At 37.4% G+C, this 19,715-nt stretch overlaps 1 protein-coding gene across 1 annotated transcript in view; it reads right to left on the bottom strand.

The window, feature by feature from the left end:
- Positions 1 to 4,106: 4,106 nt before the first annotated feature.
- FUT10 (fucosyltransferase 10) overlaps positions 4,107 to 19,715 on the bottom strand; it is a 284,562-nt gene continuing 268,953 nt past the window's right edge. The window contains exons 8-11 of the transcript XR_014239082.1: positions 16,209 to 16,294; positions 12,170 to 12,285; positions 11,049 to 11,220; positions 4,107 to 5,204 (exon numbers count right to left, since the gene is read on the bottom strand). The gene's annotated coding sequence lies outside the window, so the exon portion shown is untranslated. The remainder of the gene's footprint in view (positions 5,205 to 11,048; positions 11,221 to 12,169; positions 12,286 to 16,208; positions 16,295 to 19,715) is intronic.

Below are 19,715 nucleotides of genomic sequence, written 5' to 3'. Positions count from 1 at the left end.
TGCGGGCTCAGTAGTTGTGGCGCACGGGCTTAGTTGCTCTGTGGCATGTGGGATCTTCCTGGACCAATGATCGAACCTGTGTCCCCTGCATTGGCAGGCGGATTCTCAACTACTGCGCCACCAGGGAAGACCCCAGCATTTGTTTTGCATTGAGGCTTAGTAGAGGCATCTGTGCACCCAGAATAGGGAGAATGGCCCCGTCAAGCTCCTTCCCCAGAACCACACTCAGGATCTCAGCAAACAGCCACCATAGCTTTGAACTGTGTCTGTGAGCATCTGTGGTTTATCTCCATTTATTTTGTGCCTCCATTTGCAAGATGTGTCCAAAGGTAATTGCTTCTTTGCTTTACAGCACTGTGGCGTGTGAAAGGGTCCATAGGAACTCTACTTTCTGATAGCTGGGGAAAACTGTAAAGGTGTACTGGAGGAAGTGGAGATGCATGGAGAGGATAAATGAGATGATAGGAAAGCAGAAGAATAAACCAGAAAAGCCAGTGTTTGTTTAGCGTGAGTAAATGCTACTATCAGTGTCCCCAACAAAGAAGTCCTAGCTTTAAGTTCAGTTACTTCCTGTCATGATATTTAATATGAATTAAAATAAGAATTAATAATCATCAGAATATTTGTTCTTATTACTACCTAAATTCCATCCATCTAAGTGTTCCGTTGCCAAAAGCAACCCCAAAGAGATGACAGAAGAAGCAGACCTCTCTGAGTTAAACCTAAAATTATTTCCTCATTGTCACCCTACCCACTTCCTTTTTAAGCCAAGTTATCTAAACTCTTTTGGAATTCATTTATCTCACAAAGTGTTTAGGCAATTCAGTTGAGAACAAAAATATGTTTAGTTTTTTTTTGATAGAATTTCTCACTGACTTTTTGTTTCTAAGAGTATATCCTTTCCATTTGCTTTAGTGTAATTATTTTCCTTATGGAGGTGATTGTTTTGAAATGAGCGCTAAATAACATTGTCTCTAGATATTATTGCTACCTTTAGCTGATATTCAGACAAGTAGGACAAACAGCTTTCTCAAAGATAGTGCTGTTATTATCATTAACTTCCATTTACTAATATCTTTCTTTAACTGATTAGTATTTAACTGGTGAATAAATGCCTCGTTAAAACAATTCTGATAGGCTCATAATGCCATCTAGTGGTCAACCTTCAAAATATCATCCCACGGGCCATTTTCTTTCTACCCATCAAAATACAGTCTTTATTCTTGAAGAAGTAGCTCCAGCTACTAACCAAGAACTATTGGTCGGTGTCCCTGGACCCTCAGACAAAGCCATGACAGCATTTCTAACATTGATGCAGTCTTAGGGAAAATTAACTTATCATCCTGTGTGCCTTGGGCTCCTCACCCATTTGGTGGATGGAGCCAATGCTACTAGAAAAAAGGAGAGTTGCACAAAGTGGTAATTTAATGCACTAGTTCATCCTCATTAATGGCATGCTAGGTAGCTCATGCTTACCATCTGGGGGATACAAGTATAATCACTCAGTTCTCTTGAATACCTGAAGTAATAAATGATATCTGTACAACTTTTTTTTCTCTTTTTCTTTTTTTTTACTGTATAGGAATTTTACAATTTTACCTAATCCTAACACCTACTTTGTGACTAGAATGGAAGTACTCATATTGCACTTGAGGGAACTAAAGTTAATGAAAATTAAGTGACTTGATCAGAGTCAGGCACCTACCAAATGCTCAAACTCAATCACGGGTTTTCAAAATCTCAGTGACTGAATGAGCCAGCAGCATATGAAAAGGCTGATAATTCAGGACAAAGGAGACCTTTTCTCAGAAATGCAGAAGACTGAATATATGCTTATCTATTAATGTGATTTACTACTTTAGAACGTATATAAGGAAAAATATATAGTTATCTCAATAGATGCTTAGAAAGCATTTGATACAATTCAGCTCCCATTCTTGATAATAGTAGAAGTCTCAAAAGATAGTAGAAGGATGCCACCATAGCTTGATAAAGATTACATAAAAGAATCCTATCACAATCCTCACATATAATGGTGAAACCTTATAATTGTTTTCTAAATCTTGGCTTTTGAGTTTCGAGGATTTGGTAAAACACAATCAGAGCAATTTTTTCCCTGAAGTGGGAGAATAAAAGCATCAAAGAAACAAGGTAAACGAGTTACATACCCGTTGAGACGGAGCCTCTCACCATGTCAGAGAGGAGGGGGAGAGGAGAAGAGAAATAATAGAAACTCTAGCAACATTTGAGGAATCCAGTGCCAGTGACCCTGGGCTGCTCTCCATGGACCTTCCCAGGTAAGGGTTCTAAGACAAGGCCCCAGAACTCCCCCTGCTGCAAGAGGATGCAGGAGCACTTGAGTAGGAGTGCTTGGGTGGTGAAGGGCCTTCTGCAGCCCCACCTGGTTTCCTACTGCAGCCCAAGGGGTGTTTGGAAACAGTGGGATAATTTTAAATCTGCTTTTGAGGGATGCAGGAATAGCTAATAAAGACACAGATCTGGAGAGGCCTCTCTGTCACTAACAGTGATCCTTCTGAATAAGGATCAGATGGAACTATGGATGTCTCAGGATGGAGACCCCACATGGTTCCCCATAACGTAGTACCTGGGATCCCCTGAAGAACCTACAGACAACCCAGGAAAAAGTGTCTAGGAGATGTGGAATTAAAAAAGAATATGTTTGTGCCGTAAGAAAAATTAGACCAATTAAGTTCAGTTATAGAAAAATTACATTGTACATGCATAGTTTATGGAGTGAGACTCATACCTGGTACTCATACATGTAAATGAACATGCAAATGAATAGATAAAGCTCTGGAAAGACAAATGACCAGAGAGTAACAGAGGCAGGGCTGTCTCACATAATTGTGCAGGTACCATTCCCATTTTTATTCCATGTTATTTTATATTAATGAGAAATAGTATAATATAGAGGTTAAGAGTTCTAGCTCTGGAGACGTTCTGGGCAAATTACTTCACCTCTGTGTACCCTGCTTTCCTTAAGCAAGATACAGATAATAACACAAGCTACTTCATAGAGTTGTTTCAAGAATTGAAGAAGTACATGTAAATTGTTTTAAATGCCTGACATAGACTAAGTGCTCAACAATGTTAATCTTTATTATTTTGCATTTTGATGAAAATATATTTGAATGTTACTTATGTAAATTTTAATATAAATGATTTCATAATAAAACTGAAAAAAAAGTAACAACCCAAAGTAGAATATTGAAGATACCAATTCAAATTCAAAGTAATATTTAGATGGTATCAAATAGATAGCCAGCCCTTACATTAAGAAGACAGGAGTATTACAATGATGATAGTTAGATTTGCAGAGGTTAGAGAGAATTTTAAGAAGATCAGAATTTGGATTGAGTCTTGAAGATTAAAAATGAGCTCTCTGTAAACTCTGCCTGCTTGGGACCCTTGTGTCAGTGTCTGTGGGTGGGTTGCTTTGTAAGGGCTCCTGGTGGCTTTCTCCTGTATCTGTGTTCTCCCTTTCTCTCCCTTTCTCTCTCTCTCTTTCTCTAGGGGACATGCCTCCTATTTCATTTAACAACCTCCCTAAACTGGACACGTGATAAGTGGTAAGGCCTTCATGAGTTACTTCAAACCTAATGAAATAATGTGGAATTTTCACCTTTTGAAATGATGTTTTAGCATAATAAATCTTTATGCCCTGATTCTCATTCCTTTTGATTCTCTGCCTTTCTATGCTGGTTTAGAAGATATTCAGGTTCCCAGGACCTTGCTTTCTTTTGCTATCAGAGGTGATAACTTCAAGGTTATTCTGTTGTAATTAGTGCGAAGTGTGAAAGCCTGAACAATAACCTCTAGTAAGGAGTGATGCAACAAGCCTCACACAGATGGCCGGGCTCACAAATTAAAATTATGTCCAGAAAGGGAATGCTTGAATATAATTCTCTGTTCCTTGGGAAGAACAACAAGAACTCACATAAAGTTACTCACATGGTTATGTTTGGAAAACATAAACCAAGCCAAGTGGATACTATGCAACTGCTTTAGTATTTAATATTGTATATAATATTATTTTAGTACATTAATAATGCTTGTTTATTGCAAAAAAATTTTTGTTTAGAAAATACAACTGAGAAAAAGTAATCGAAACCGTAATGTGACCACTGTTAATATATATCTTTCCAGATATTTTCTTATGCATAATTTTGCAAAAAAAAAATGAAATTATATGCAATTTATACACATACAATTTTATAGTCTCCTTTTTAGGCTGCTTTTACTTTAGATATGGTGAAGACCTTTCACGCTGTATTATTTTTTAAAACTGCAGTGTATTCTATTAACCCTCTAAATAAATCTCCCCTTTCTAATAAATATTCAATTATTTCCAGTTTTGCATCCATATACAAAACACTGCATTACACATCTTTGTTCACACTTGTTAAAATATGTGCTTAAGATAGTCTTTAAAATTGAGATTACTGAGTCAATGGGACACACATTTTAAAGACTATTACCTAGAAAGGTTATACCAGTTTAAACTGCTGACAACACTGTCTGAGAGTAATTTCGTTGCTTTAGGAGCTTCTCTATGTAGAAATTATGTGTACTTCTTTGTGCCGCTTCCAAGATCTTGTCTGCTGGGATTCTGGCAGTGATACCAGAGTGAGCCAGTGATTCTTACTCTTGTGCATAAACCCAACCACCTATGAGTTTCCTCTCTTCCTTTCATTCTAAGTACAGACAACTTCAGCAAACTCCTAGCCTACGGAGAATCTCTAAGTGAAGTAGTGATCTGAGTCCAAAGATGGCCACCAGCAATTCGTCCTCTCATTCTGTGCCCTTGCCTCACCTATGATACAAAGGCGGAGTCTCTTTCTCCTGCTCTTGTATCTGGGATAACCTTGTGACTTGCTTTGACCAATAGAATGCAATAGAAGTACCATCATGACAGCTCTGGACCTAGGCTTTCAGACACTTGGCATCTTATACCTACCTTCTTAGAGCCTTTTTCACCACCATGTAGAGAGACCTGCTCTCCTGATGGAGAAAGAAGGAGATATTGCTGCCTTCTGGACATCCCAGTCTTCCCTACTAAGACCCCAGACACATGGGCAAAGCTGTCTTTTATATTCCAGTGCTGGCCAAGCTCTCCTCTGGAATCAGCCTCATGCGTGATCTCAGCAGACACCATGTAGATTAGGAAAACCGTCCAACTGAGCCTAGCCAAGCACAGAATTATGAGAAATAAGAAAATATTGTTATTTTTAACCACTATGTTTTGGAGTGGTCGTCACACAGCAGTAGGTAATGGAAACACCAGCTATCTGTAGTTTTTAAAGGCTATAGGCATGGCTTTCATGCACAGCTGTGGAAAAGACTGCTACCCGCCTCCTACCTTACTATATATTCCTTATTATTTTCTTAGAGACCTCTTGAGTTTTAGCTGGCTAGTTGGCCATCCAGAATAAAAAGTATATTTCTCAGTCTTCCTTGTGTCCAGTGTGGGCAATGTGACTAAGTTCTATCCAAGAGACATAAGCAGAATTATCAGATGAGACTTCCAAGACGTTTCTTAGCTGTCTTTAAAGGGAGGGTACATTCTTCTCCCTTCTCCCATTTTTTTCTTTTTTCTGCTGGCTGGAATGCTGAAATAATGACTGAGGCTCGGGCACCTATGTTAGACCCTAAGGTACCGTAAAAATGTTGTAAAACAAAAAATAAAAATAATTTGGCCCTTGATAATGATCCACCTGCCATGAACGTTCTGGACTGCCTACATTCTGATTCTTTTTATGAGAGAGAAACAAATTTCTACTTTGCTTCAATCCATTGCAATTCAAGGTTCTCTTGCTGGTTTCGACATGTTGTCGAAAGGAATTCACAGAATTTTCCAAATTTAATGAAAGAAAACAAACAGATCCAAGTATTTCAGAGAATTAAAGAAAAAAAAAAAAACCACCAGAACCAGAACATGTCACAGTAAAAATGCTGAAAATCAAGGATAAAGAGAAAATCTTGAAGGCAGCAAGAGTGAAACATACATATAAAGGAAGAATATCAGCAAAATTCCCTTCAGAAACTATGCAAACCAGAAAATGGTAGAGTGACATCTTCAGAGTATTTAAAGAAAAAATTGTCAACCCAGATTCTCTACCCAATGAATATATTTTTTTAAAATGAATAAAATAAAGATTTCTTCAGACAAACAAAAGCTAAGAGAATTCATTGCCAAAAGACTTGCACTGCAAGGGATGTTTAAGGAAGCTTTCTAGTTTGAAGGAATATGATACCAGATGGAAATTTGGTTCTACACAAAGAAGTAAAGATATCCACTTACGGTAAAAAGGAAGATAAATATAGAAGACACGTTTCTTTATTTTTAACCATTTTAAAAGATAATTGTCTAAAGCAAAAGTAGTAACAGTGTATTATGCATTGTGGAGTTTATAACATATATAGAAGTAACGTGTATAACAAAGATAGCACAAAGATTTGAGGGAGGAAAGAAAAAGTATACCATTATAAGTTGTTACATTGTATGCAAAGTTGCATAATATTTGAAAGCAGTCTCTGATAACTTAAGGATGTATATTGGAAATCCCAGAACAGCCACTAAAAAAATAAAACATGAAGTATAAGTAATATAAGGTTCCACTATTGTAAATGGGATTGTTTTCCTAAGTTCCTTTTCAGATAGTTCGTTGTTAGTGTACAGAAACACAACTGATTTTTGTATGTTGATTTTGGATCCTGTAACTCTACTGAATTCATTTATTACTTCTAATAGCTTTTTTCTTATGGAGTCTTTAGGGTTTTCTATATATAAGATCATGCTGTCTACAAACAGGAACAATTTTACTTTTTTACTTCTTCCTTTCCAATTTGGATTCCTTTTCTTTCTTTCTTTTTTTTTTTTTTTTTTTTTGCCTAATTGCTGTGGTACCTGTAGAGTGGATATACTTGCCTTCTTGATCTTAGAGAAAAAACTTTCTGCCTTTTACTGTGGTGTGGTGTATAATGTTAGCTGTGGGCTTTTCATGTATGGTCTTTATTATGTTGAGGTAATTTTTTTGTTGTTTGTTGAGCAGTTTTATCATAAAACGGTGTTGAATTTTGTCAGACGTTTTCTGCATCTATTGACACAATCATATGATTTGTATGCTTTATTCTGTTAATGTGGTATAGCATATTAATTGACTTTCATAGGTTGAAACACCCTTGGATCCCAGGGATAAATCCCTCTTGGTCATGGTGTATGATCTTTTTAATGTGCTGTTAAATTTAGTTTGCTAGTATTTTGTTAAGAATTATTGCATCTATATATATATATATATATTCATCAAGGATGACCTGTAGTTCTCTTTTCCTGTGGTGTCTTTGTCTGGCTTGCGGGTAATGCTAGCCTCATAAAATGAGTTTGGAAGTGTTCCCTCTTCTTCATTTTTCTGAACGAGTTTGAGAAGAATTGGTGTTAGTTCTTTAAATGTTTGGTAGAATTCACCAGTGAAACTATCTGGTCCTGGGCTTTTCTTTGTTGGGAGGTTTTTGATTACTGATTCAATCTCCTACTAGTTATAAGTAAGTTCAGTCTTTCTATTTCTTCATGATTTTGTCTTGGTAGGTTGTATGTTTCTAAGACTTTATCCATTTTTTTCTGGGTTATCCAGTTTGTTGGTGTACAACTGTTCATAGCAGTCTCTTACACCTTTTCTTTTTGGGTCGGTTGTAATGTCTCTTCTTTTATTACCAATTTTATTTATTTGAGTCTTCTCTTTTTTTCTTAGTCTAACTCAGGGTTTGTCCATTTTGTTTACTTTAAAAAAAACTCAATCTCATTGTTTTTTTCTCTATTGTTTTTCTATTTTCTATTTTATTTACTTCTGCTCTAATCTTTGTTATTTCTTTCCTTTTACTAACTTTGGACCTAGTTTGTTCTTTTTCTAATTCCTTGAGTTGTAAAGTTAAGTTGTTTATTTGAGATCATTCCTCTTTTTTAATGCAGGCATTTAAACTTCCCTCTTAGTACTGCTTTTGCTGCATCACACAAGATTTGGTATGTTGTGCTTTTGTTTTTGTTTGTCTCAAGGTATTTTCTAATTTCCTTTTGATTTCTTCTTCGACCTAATGGCTGTTCAACAGTGCGTTGTTTAATTTCTACATATTTGTGAATTTTCCAGTGTTCCTTCTGTTACTGATTTCTAGTTTCATACCGTTATGGTCAGAAAACATACTTGGTATGATTTCAACCTTTTTAAATTTGTTAAGACTTGTTTTGTGACCTAACATGTGATCTATCCTGGAGAAAGATCCACGTGCACTTAAGAAGAATGTGTACTCCCCTGCTGCTGGGTGGGATGTTCTGTACATCTGTACATGTCTGTTAGGTTCATTTGGTCTATAGTGTTATTTGAGTCCTCTGTTTCCTGTTCTGGGTGTTCTGTTCATTATTGAAAGTGGGGTATTGAAGTCTGTTATTATTTTATTGCTCTCTATTTCTCCTTTCAGTTCTGTCAGCATTTGCCTTATATATTTAGATGTTCTTATGTTAGATGCATTTACATTTATAATTGTTATAGCTTCCTGGTGGATTGACACTTTTATCACTATAAAATGTCCTTCTTTGTCTCTTGCAACAGTTTTTAACTTAAAGTCTCCTTTGTCTGATATAAGTATAGCCACCTACACACTCTTCTGGTTACTATTTGCATGGAATATCTTTTTTCATGCCTTCACTGTCAGTTAGTGAGTGTCCTTAAATCTAAAGTGATGTTCTCTTAGTCCACATATTCTTGGGTCTTATTTTTTTAGCCATTCAGCCACTCTATATATTTTGATGGAACATTTAACTCGTTTACTTTAGTTATTGATAGGAAAGGATATACAATTGCCATTTTGTTAGTTGTTTTCTGTTAGTCTTGTTGTTCTTTTTTTCTGTCTCTCCTCTTGTTGTCTTCTTTTTGGTTTTGTCATTTTTTTGTATTGATATGTTTTGATTCTTTTTTCTTTTCTGCAACTTCTATACAGGTATTTTGTATGTGTATGGGGGGGCTTATATAAAATATCTCATAGCTATAACAGTTTATTTTAAGCTGATAACAACTTAAGTTCAATCACATACAAAACTTCTAAACTTTAATGACTCCTCCCCCCAACACACACACTTTATGTTATTGTTGTTACAATTTACACTTTCTGATTTTTCACCAAGGAAATCTGTACATAAGCTATTGCTGAATTGTGTTTATGGGAGAAAGGAGGGTCCAGGGCTTCCTACTCAGCCATCTTGCTGATGTTACTGCAACTCAATTCTCATCTTTATTCAAGTATTTATTATTTATTTTCTCCTAACCTGTATAATAGGACTATAGTTTTCTTGGAATATTCTGGTATTTAACATAGCACAATACAATTTTTAAGGCAGCATATTAGCTATTAAATTTGCTGCAAATACATCTAAATGTGTAAACCCAAACAACTGGAAGGAAAGAAAAGTAGTGAAGTAACACTATCTGTATGTGATATAAATTAAGGAGTCTTGATAACTGATGAAGGCTTGTTAAGGTCCTCTTTAGGTTCTTCAGGGTCTTAGACAATGATGTGTTGATTACTATTTAACGATCAGTGCTCCAGAATTGGTTGAACAAATCCTGATTTGGAATGTTTGCTGAATCCTGCGGTGTAAATCCTCCCACCGAGGCTGATTCAAACTACCAACATGATGTCATCGAATGAGGAGCTTGGAAGAGATGTGAAGGTATGTGTACAACTCACTCTCCAGAACTAGCAGAAGCCACCTTCAGCACATTTTAACCCCACCGGCCTCTTTTTTTTCCTTTTACTCTCTGATTCAACCAAATAGAAATATATTTCTTTGTGCAAAAGTCTTGCTCTTAATATGTAATCATTACTTAAGTTTTTGTGTATGCATTTACACTGTATATTTTTCTGCTTATTAACAATATACAAAACTTTTAAAAGAACACATAATACTTTGCAAAATCGAATTCATGTATTAATGTACATCTAACCTATATTTCTCTAGATGTTTATTTGTCTATATAGGTCATGATAAAAGTTTTATGACAAAAATATTTGGGGATAAAAGGATAAATTCCTCAGAAAATATTTATTAATGCCTATCAGCATATAGTAATCCATTGGCTCGAAGGAGAACAGAAAAGAAGGATTCATCTATGCTCATCTTAGTTGAAATTAACATGATCTGAAAGGCGAGTCATGGAGAAAATGTTTGTACCATCCTCTGGGCTCCATGTGTATCCTTAATCATATAATGAAAAGTTATTTTAGAATTATCTGTGTCTTTATTCCTCCTCTTCCCCTCCCTATGGTCCTGCTGTAAAACTTAGCAGTATAGCTAAGTAGAGACACATTATTTTTTATGAAAGTTAATTCATAATTTTACATACAAAAATAAAGGCAAAATTGAGAAATGAGATGCTAAAGATTATATATTTGTACATAAAGTATGAGAATATAGTCAGATTATAGATTCAGCTGGTGTTAGAATAAGAAGGGCTAATAAGGAGGAACGAGACTGGGTCATTTGCAGAGACGCGGATGGACCTAGAGACTGTCCTACGGTGGAAGTAAGCCAGACAGAGGAAGAGAAGTACCGTATATTAATGCATATATGTGAAATCTAGAAAAATGCTGCAGATGAACCGGTGTGCAAGGCAGAAACAGAGACAAGACGTAGAGAACAAACGTATGGACACCAAGGGGGGAAAGCGGCAGGGGCAGTGGTGCTGGTGGTGGGATGAACTGGGAGATTGGGATTGACATGTATACACCAATAGGTATAAAACTGATAGCTAATAAGAACCTGCTGTATAAAAAATAAATAAATAAAATAAAATTTAAAAAAAAAAGAAAAAAAGAAGGGCTAATACATTCCCATTTCTCTCCTGTTAGAGGCACTACCATGGAAATTTTGGAAAAGGATTGCAGTAGTGAAACACACATTGTTCTATTGCAAATGTTCCATGTTGTATTTAAGAAATATGCCATTGTAGATACCCAGTGTACCAGTGGATCTCTCTTACTGTTTGCTTTCTTTGAAGTTCCTATTAGTGCTTTTGTTTCATTTCATTTTCTGTAGTTGAAGCCTTTGGTGATGTCTGGAGGATTTCACCTGAAGTCATTTTGTAGAAATAAAACTGTCCTGTAGAGGATCTGCTCTTCCTTTTCCTGCTTTAATATTTCCTATCATCTTTCCTGTATTAGAACAAAAAAACATCAATTCAATGAGGTCAACGGGTGTGTTCAAGGTCACAGACCCAAATCAGTAGCACAGTGGTGACTACAAGGCAGGACTCTGAATATTCAGAAAGAAAGGGTTTGCCATCATCCTATCACTGAACTTGGGGTGAGGTCCCAGTCTAGGTGGGTGAGTGAGTGACTGTGATGGGGCCAAGTATTTTAACATGTTCGGGCCTCAGTTTCCTCATGTATAAAAAGTGGAAAGGACATGGACTACATCATTAGTTTTCAAACTTGGGTGGTATCTCAGTGACCTCCACCAGAAATGCGGGAAGGAGGAGTTCAAAACGCTTTACTCCCAATTCAGTCACAGTGGTTCTACTTTTAACTGTGGTATGTATTGAGGTCATAGATTTTTATTAAAAGAAGAATTGCATATACATAAACATCCATGTATGTGTATGTATATATACTGGACCATTATATATCTTAAATTCCATGATAGTTATTTTTTCTCTATATTTATTGTTGAAATTATGAAGCTTGCTTGCATTTGCTTTTAGAAGGACTTTAAATCCTCCTAATAGTAATAACTTCGATGACTACAGGAGTATAATATAATACTTGATGTGAAAGACAGGAAAAACAATGTTGGCATGTCAGTGGTAGAAAAAAAAGGCATCATTAACCTATATGTATGTATCATTATTAAAACCTGCAACAGAAGTGATAACGGAATTTTGAATAAATGACTCAAGGAAAGTCATCATCAGAATTTTTTCCTTCATTTAAAATAAAGCACCCTCCCCCCAAATAAATAAAAAACATAAAAATAAATAACGTGTGCCAATCACAGCAATCATTGTGTTGCAGCCCTCCTCCATTCCTGTTAAACCCTTTTCAGACCTCATGGCTGTAAGTGGAACATGCAATTGAGGAGAATTTAATTCCCTTTAGAGCTCACCTCTAGCGCGATGAAGGAGCAAGGTCCATAGGATTCTTCTTCAAGAGCTAGACAAACCAAGGAACATTCTCCAGGGTTTTAAATTTATTTCATAGGTTGTTTTCTCCTTTTTCTCTCTGCAAAGGTTTTTGTGAATTTAAAAAGTTACTGTTTCTCTACTGGATTGTATTCAATTTTAATCTTTTGAGACCAACTGTCCCTGTACATGAAACAAAAAAATCTTAACAAAAGCTTATATGTCTTTCTATATTTAATTTAGTCTATGACAAATTAAAGTGGGACATTATTTTATTGGAATGTTTTCATCTAACACACAGACTATTCGTAGACCTGTCTCTGGAATCTTTTTTGCCTTCACTAATGACATTTTATATGCCAGCCAATTCACATTAATGTAAACAGCATGAATGAATCCCTATGTCATCCATCTCTTAATTATTTTGTTTTGACTACTTAAATCATTCCAGTTACTTATAATACATATCAGAAGCAATTTTTTAGATCTAGGAAGAAATTAATGGTTAATATTATTATGAGTATAATCTGTAAACCCTGGACACTATTTTAAAGAAAAGAGCCAACAAACACCCTGCAAAAATGTAAAAGACAAAGGCTGCATAGGGCGTTCATATTACTAAAAACACCATTACTCTTACAAAATATACTCTAGGACAACGACTGGGACATTATGATGTAATTGCATCAATAATTAATACTAAAGTACTCTTGCTGAGATACAAAATTAATTTGGAGATGTCTGGAATCATAGATCTCACATCTAGAAATGAGCTTAGAGTCCATTGAACCAACTCCCTGTTATTACAGCTGATTTTACAGCTGAGGACACTGAGGACCAGATAGGCAACTTTCAAGGTCATCCAGAAATTTACCGGTAGATCTGGGGCAAGGATCCAGGAATATGTTTTGGCTCAAAAGTACTCATGAAAATGAATAAGAATGACCCGGGGTTTGTACTACTTAATAGCTGTGGGAGGAAGGGCAGTTTACTTGACCTTTGTGAGCTTTACTTTCCAATCAGAAGAATGGACATAATTATCACTACCTCCCAGTGTTGATGTGAGGATCATTTGAAGTAATTATGTGAAAGCACTCTGCAAATACAGGAGCGTAACTACTGGAACACTCATACATATCTTGGTATCTAAAATGGAGCTGTTGTTAACGAGCCCAGCAAGAAACCAGAATGTAACGGCGCCCCTATTGGGGAGCGCTTTACTTCTGACCAAAATCAAAATTAAAAACGACTGATATGGATACCCCCTCCGTTCCTCGGGTTGCCTTAAAAACAGGAGATTGGTTCTTAACAAATCAATGCTTACTCTAGCTCTGACTCTAACTTTAACAGCTGTTTCATCTCTCCTAAATAGAACTAGCTGTACCACTGAAATCTGAGTATATTCCCTGGGACTGACGGTTTTTTCCTAAAGCGATAACGGAGCTTATTGGATAAAGGTTAATTGCTAACTGTGGAGTGCTAATGATACCATATTGATGAAATTACGGGCTCACTGATAGAAAAAGGCTCCCAAAGCACTGGAAGCTGGAGGGAAGTTCTAAACAATAGTTATTGATTTGTTTCTCTGAGGGCCGCTAAGTAGCACAAATGACTCAGAAGAATAAAAATGATCCACAGAATTTCCATTCTTTTATAATTCATTTCTTTGCTTCCAATATTCTACTTGCCAATAGCCAATTATAATTTTAATAATGATGTGTCTCAAAATCAGCAGTTGATACCTTGGAGAAGGAAATACTACAAAATAATTTATTCCCTTTCATCTCCTCTGTTGAGAGTGTGTTATAAAGTGTAATAATCAGACAACAGATCCTAAACCTCATGGCTTTCAGACAAATGAAGCACCAAAAGAGTGGTGGATTGAAAGTATTTGAAATCAGTTAACTTTAGAAAATGCCCCACGACCCTTAATTCCCAAGTTAGGCTTTATTCTTGTTTGGATTTGGCCCTGGAATTTATCTCCACAGTTTGTTCCATCTTCCAGTAGATCAACCCCTACCCACTCTCAACACCATTTTCATTATCATTAGCTTATATTGACTGAGCACCTCGAACCAGGCTCTGTTAAATTCTATATGTGTCATTTAATTATCATATCCACCCTAGGAGCTTAGTATTACTGTGTCCATTTGATAGTTGAGGAAACAGGAAGTCAGGGAGGTTCATAAGTTCCCTTAAGTTCACAGAGTTGTGATACCAAGCAGGGTCCTGTGGGGCTCCTGGGCACAAAAGCCTTTCTGCGTCCCCCATTTCTTGATTACAGGAGATAAGCTTCGTTCAGCCTCCATGATCTTCCCTGAGTTCCAATGGGCAGATTCAAGCAGCTGTTAATTAGGACAGGGAGGGGATGCAGAGACAAGGGAGGAACAGTCTAAAGAAATAGTGCAGCCTTGGGGCAGGTTCCTGGTTCCCCCTCAAGGGATACACACAACAATATCTTTGAGCTGTTTTGCAGATACTGAAACCCCCGCTGGGTGGGAGAAGTTAACTGTGTGCTGCCCACAAGCACGGAGACCCCGGACGGGTTGGAACCAGAAGGTTGACGATGCTGACTCCCACTTACCTCACCACCAGCCAATCAGAAGAATGTCCACGAGCTGATCACGCCCCCTTTGAGCCATTACTATGAAACTTCTCACTACCCTCTCCAAGGGGGCACACACAGTTCTGAGGGCATTAGCCTGCTGTGGCCCCCTTTGCCTGGCAAAGCAATAAAGTTATTCTTTTCTACTTCACCCAAAACTCTGTCTCTGAGATTTAAGTTGGTGTCAGGGTACAGAAGCCGGATTCGGCTTCAGTTGGTGATGTCAGAGCTGGAACAGGACTTCTGCATCCATGCACGTGACCCAGGGCTGCAGTGTGAAAAACCTTCTTCCTTTCCTCTTGCCCAGATCCTTTCCCAGGGACCTAAGGTTTTTCAGACTAAGACTTTCATTTTTCTGTGAAACTTGTTCAGTCCAACAGAGAGATCCTTACCAAGTTCTCTGCATGGTTTCAGTACATATTTTAATCTACCCAATTATTTCAGTGTTTGGTATAAACTTAGATTATATATTACCTATGTTTGCTCACTTACACCTAGAAATATGCTAAAGGATAAATGAGGAAAGAGCAATGATTTATAAGATCAAAGAGGGAGGAATAATTAGTTATAATTTAAGGGACTCACACAAAGGAGATGAATTTTAAGCTTCAGAGATATATATATTTATATATATTTAAGCTTATATATATTACATATTTATATATATATATTTAAGCTTCAGATATATATATATATATAGATAGATAGATAGATAGATAGATAGATAGATAGATAGATAGATATATCTCCAAAGGGGTCCAAATCTATTCTGTAGTCTAACTCCCAAGCTCCAGAATTGAAAGATATCAGATATCAATTACCATTCTGCTAATAAAACGTTTTTAAAAATTATCTGAATATTCCAAATAAACAAGCCAAAAAAGTTTAAGACAGATTAATGGAGAAGCCATCGTAAAAGGAGCCAAGCTTCATCAATTTATTTTAGATCTGAGACTTCAAGGGTTTAGGGAATCAGGGATACAATCTGTGGCAATGACTGGATCAGGAAGACTAGAAAACAAAAGGCACAGTTCTTGAGTATACGGCATTTCACACTGTAGAGCTTTGCCATCGTGAAATTAGAAAAGTACATAATTAAGTCATATACACACCCGTCATATGCACAAACTATGTTACGCATTCTTTAGTGAGTGTTCATAAGAGTTCTCCGCCAGTTCCTCTCAGTTCCTCATAGCACAGGTGAGAAGAAAACAGTGGCTGCAGTCATGAAAACACAGACTTCCCAAGCTAGACAGGACTTTATTTTCAATCTAGTTTAATGCCATTCTCGTTATATGATGAACACAAGATCCAGTGAGGTCCAGTGATGGTACAAGACCTCACAGCCACTTAGAGGTTGAGCCCGTACTGCAGCAACTAATCTTTTGGGTTCTGATTCGCTGCCCTTTCAGCCCCACCTTGTTTTTCTCCATCACCTTGTGTCCTCTTGTGGTTCAGGATGGCCATCTGAAACCGTGTCATCCCTTCCTCCCCAAGGGGTTATCTAAGTAGGAGATCATAGAGGAGAACAACTCTGTTTACACCATGCATCAATTTTACTCACTTTTATATTGCTACTTTCCATTCACAAAAAGACAAAACAAACAAACAAACAAAACCACACATCTCTCAAAATGATCTCTGCTTGCAGAGACCAAGAGGCCTTTCTAGTGAGTTTCCATAGATACAGTTTCTGAAAGCAAGAAATATGACTCCGTTTTGGCTGTAGAGCTACATGTGTCCTCTTACTTCTTACTGCGGTGTCTGGATCTCTAGGGGATCTTACACCTGCCCTCTTCCTGGAGTTTCGGGTGTCAGTTATTGTCACTCTCTGCTTGCTCCTACTTGTGTCACATAGCAGGCCCTTCAGCATGAAATTAGCAGGGGTGTAATCAGAGATTTGAGACTCCTTTTCTCTGCCCAGCAATGCAGAAGCCCATGTGAGACCCCTAATAACCTTATTTTATTTTGCTGTATTATGGGCTGAACTTCTTTAATTGAATCTTATATTGTTCCCCAATTAAAGAAACCTCTCACTAGCTAAGACTTACTGGTCCCAAAGGCTGTGTACTGGCTTTATTGAGCATTTCTGGGGCATTTCTGGGTACCTTGGGTCACCACTGTACTTCCCCTAAAGCAATATTTCTTAGAAAATGGGACAGCTGAAGTATTTGTTAGAAAAGCAGATTCCTAGAGCCCACCCAGGCCTACCAAATCAAACGCTGCATTTTTTCCAAGTTCCTCGGGTAATTCTAATGTGACCTAAATTCTGAGATCCTCTGCTCCAAAGATAGCAAGTGGAGAATTGGGGCAAATTCTGTCAGGAAGCGGATGCTCTAAAAGCTCGCTACTGAACGTGTGGTCCACAGACCGGCATCAGCATCACCTGAGAGCTTGTAAGGAACGCAGAAGGTCCAGCCCCACCCCAAGCCTAACCAACTAGAATCTGCATTTTAACAAGACCCCTCGTTAAAGTCTGTATTTTAACAAGATTCCTGCACAATACAAATTGAGAAGCACTGCTCTAAGAGATTTTTGCCTGAAATTCATTTCTCTTGCTGAAATCCCTTGGATAATTGCCACTATCTTCCCTTGCCTTTTATGAGTTACTTAGAGCTTTAGGCAAAAGCTGTCTTTCATAAGAGGATTTCAAGAGATGCCAGCTTCCCCAGGGCAGCCCGAGGAACTTCTGTTTTAAGGCAACTTCTCAGAGTTCCGGCTACAAAGAAGACAGCCTCTGGCCATTGCAGACAGGCCTCCGGGAAAGTGAGTTTGCCTGGGGAAAGGCCAAGCAATAACTTCTTTGCCCAACATCCTTGAGTCTGGTTGAAGGTTAAAGAGGTAAAGCTCTACTCCTGTGTTTACTTCCCTGTTTAACTCACTGAAAATCTTGAGTAAATTTCAAATATTAATCCCAATTAAGAGAGTCATCTATAGGTCTAAGATGGTCCACAGTGCTGGCAGCACAGCTTATCCAGGCCTGAGTCTCCTGTTAAATTGCAATTTCACTTTATTCTCCAGTGAGATCAACTTGGCCAACTTCATTTCTTTTTCCTATGCCTATTTTCCACGGTGTGGTGGAAATGACTGGTCTTCAGGTCAGAAATTCTTTCTTATTTATTGGTTATATTGTGAGGCCTTGAGCAAATAACTTAAGCTTTCTAGGTTTTTTTCCTTTCTTTACTTACAAAATCTGGGTGATAGTGCTTAACGCAAACTGTCCGGTGTTAGAGTTTTATTTATTCTTTTGTTTTTTAGGATAAAGGGAAAATCTTTTTGCAAGTATATTTTACAGCTGTATGGTGTTTCACAAATGTGATTTTTTTTTTTTTAATGCCAAATTGATGAACTTCAAGTCACAGCTCACAGATTTCTATTCTTTTTCAAATCTTCCTGGACCCCCTGCTTTTCTCCCTCTTGTGATCCACTAATATGAAATGTAGATCTACACCGATACCTGCGACGCCTGCCAGACACCACCTTGCACCCTCCATTTGCTGTCCTTTATCTTTCATCTTCCAACCAGACTTCTGTAATGCAACCCCGATTATGCCAAGCCAGTCTCTGACAGTACATTTTGCAAATGAGATCCTTTGGGATGCTAGATCAGATAGCCCCCTGAAGTCTAGACACCTTCCAGGGAGCGCACTCCATTCATTATTCATGCACGGGTCTGCCATTTAGTCACCCAAGAGTTTTTAGGATAAAAGCCTTGCTTTTCCACCCCCTTTAGATGGTATAGATGAACAAATCAGAGTAATTCCTGACACTGGCATAGTGCTTTATATTTTGTACTGGATTAAAACAAGCAAGATCTCGTTTTGACTTTCATTTTAGAAAATCCGTAAGATCTACACAGTAGGGATGTTTGAACCTATTATAGAACCCAAAAACAACTTGCCCGGAAGTCACTAGCTAGTAAATGGCAGATGTGCGTCAAACCCAAATCTACAAGCTCTGACCATAACCCTGGGTGTCTTACAGCATGAATGAGGGTCAGGGTGAATTTGCAAAGCAGAAAGTAGAGTGGAAATAGGAACCCCCAGCCCTCAATATCAATTCTTTCCAAATGTTCTCTCTCTCCCCTGGGCTCCCAGAATGCTATTTTTATATTTTCATTTTTGTACTTATCACGTTTTGTAATCTCTTTTTACGAAACTTTCTTTACTAGTGTAAAAACTCCTGGAGGGAAGACAACATAGCTTCTTTACATTTGTAGCTCCAGGACTTAGCACAATATCTGGCACTTAGTTTCATGTAGTACATGTGTGTTGGATGCATTTCAAGAGTTTGTGTAGATGCATTGAAAACCAAACCAAAGACACTATGCATTACGTTCACTGTGCTCGAATACAGGAAGCCCAACTTAGAAAATCCATCCAAATCCATCTTGGTCCGCTGTAATGTTAGACCTGTAGCTTTGACACCAAACACTGCCCTAGTCATTAGAAAGGGTATCTAAACTTTAAATTACAGAGGCTAAGAACACAGGTGAACCCAGACTACCTGGATTTGAACCCTGGCTCCATTAGCTGTGTGTGCTTGAGTAAGTTACCTTGCGTCTCTGTGCTCTGTTTCCTTACGTGTAAAATGAGGGGAAATGATTTTACTTACTTGTTGAGATTGGGAGGATTAAATGATTTCATATCTATAGTGCTATTAAGCATTTATTAGTAAGTATCATTAGAGCCACCGTTTCCCATTTCATTTTGATATTAGGGACAACAACTTCCAAACTGGAATATTAATATTAATATTATATGTTGGATAATATCAACTTTATCTCTGTTCTTATCCCAATGTCATCAAATGATGCCAAATCTGTATGTGTAAGTATAGCTGATTCTCTTTGCTGTACAGTAGAAACTAACACAACATTGTAAAGCAACTATACTCCCATAAAATTTTTTTTAAAAAAGAGGCCA

This window comes from Balaenoptera borealis (assembly GCF_965194805.1).
Source record: "Balaenoptera borealis genome assembly, chromosome: 21".
In the NCBI taxonomy this organism is placed as follows: Eukaryota; Metazoa; Chordata; class Mammalia; order Artiodactyla; family Balaenopteridae; genus Balaenoptera; species Balaenoptera borealis.
Note: the sequence above shows the minus strand (reverse complement) of the source record. Positions and strands in the feature narration are given on the sequence as shown.